Source organism: Aptenodytes forsteri, unplaced genomic scaffold (assembly GCF_000699145.1).
Source record: "Aptenodytes forsteri isolate BGI_AS27 unplaced genomic scaffold, ASM69914v1 Scaffold584, whole genome shotgun sequence".
Lineage (NCBI taxonomy): Eukaryota > Metazoa > Chordata > Aves > Sphenisciformes > Spheniscidae > Aptenodytes > Aptenodytes forsteri.
Window position 1 is genome coordinate 138161 of NW_008796062.1, and position 1971 is coordinate 140131.

The following is a 1971-nucleotide window of genomic DNA, read 5'->3' on the forward strand; positions in this document are numbered from 1 at the left end:
GGTTGGACTCGATGATCTTAGAGGTCTCTTCCAACCTTAATGATTCTATGATTCTATGATTCTATGAAATATGAAAGCTTTACTGATGTTTTTGTTCTTGTTAATATTCCTGCCTGTGTTGGGAGAAGAGTCTGGGTGATGAAGAGGAGCGGAGAGTATTAATTTTCATTTACTGAGCTGTCTAGCAATAATTTGAATGACCCACAGAGCTGAACAAGTTGATTTCAGAGCCAGAGAGGTTATCAACAGCAATAAAAAAGCAGTTGTCATATAGTTTAGACACTATGCATGGGCAAAAAACTCCTGGTATATCACTCATATGCAAATTGAAAGTATTTCTATAACCTCTGACCCTACTTGTAAACAGCAGATTCCAGGAATTCTGCTGGAAACCATACATAACTAAGGCAAAATTGTACTTAGCAATAAACATGCTTTCCTCCATGAAAGAATCTGGAAGTGGAAGAATGCAAGACCTTGAAGTGGGCTGCTGATTGTGGGGAAACCGCTGAGGCCACCTCCTGCCTAACGGCTGGGAAAACACCCACCCTTGCGGAGCTCCTGGTGAAAATACGTAAACCAGACATGGCTGTCGTGCGTGAGCACCTCGTTAACATGCTATCAGGCATTCGCAGGCAGCGGCTGTGCAGTGCCAGGAGTGAGCGGACACGCAATTGAAGCTTGCTCTGGCATGAAAGGGGAAGTCGTCGGAGGAATTCAAAGAACTGAGTGGAAGGACAGGACAGTTATTTTAATGGCAGCAGGAAGACTGAGGAGCAAGTAGGTGAGAATGGGAAAGCCAGAGAACGCAGTAGCAGCCCAAAATGAAAAATCCTCTTGGAACAGGGGAGGTTTCCAGTGATCAAAGAGAACGGTGAGAAGATTGCTGAAAGGTGATCGAGGGCGGAAATGTGAATCTTGGATGGAAACAAAGTATAGAAGGGAACAAGAAAAATTCAAAGTGGATGTCTGTGCTTCAAAGACGTGCTCCAAGATATGCCTAAGCTACTTTTAAAATAGCTAGCGTGGGTACCATTACCTCAGCAGTGCAGCCTCGAGTTCAAAGATTTATCTGGCGTCTGAGGGAGGGGAGCTTACAATCAACTGAGAACTCAGTGGCTGCTGATTACATTGCTAGGAGTAAAGAGCGAGACGGTTTAAAGCTAATGCAGGGTGTTTATACACAATTTCAAATCGTAGCGTTGACCTGTACTGGAGGTACACCTAAATAAAAACCCAATGGTTGTGTCCATGGAATGACATGGTCTGTTCCATCAGGATTACCACTTGGCCACCATCTCCTTCCCAAAAGTATGTTCGTAAGTCTCTTGCATTCAGCTCTTTCAAGGGAAGGGCATAATTTTTAAATCCAGTAATACAATGTTTTTGAAACACTGCAGGAAATCCAAGCTTTACAGCCTATGTGTTAAAAACCTAGAGCAGATAGTGTGCTAGGGTTCCCCCCCCCCCCCCCACAAAGACACGGGTGGGACTTGTCTAACCCGAAAAAAGCAGAGGTGGATTGTTCTAATATAAAATAGAATGGACCTCTATTATTGGTGTTGTATATGTCCTCACACAAGGAAAACGTGTGTTTCTTCATGAGGGAAACATCAAAAAAAAGGTAGGGGTATCATAAGGTAAAGAATTACAATGCCAGTCCACGGCTTTTAGCCCACTGCTATCGTGATACTGCACGAAATAGACACACTGATTTTTTTCTGACGTGTTTCCTGTTCATTCATCAGTGCAAGAAAACCTTTCACACATCAAAGGCAATAAGGCAAAACAATGCAACAAAACAAATGAGATCTATTTAATAACTCATTAACTTCCATGTAGAAGATAGAAAATTATGCTAGAGCAAGTATTTTCTGTATTCAGAGTATATTTTAATTTATCAACTTTCAGACTTCTACTCTGAGTTTGCTTGATTTTTCAGAATAGAAAACTAGCATAATGTTGCTGGTA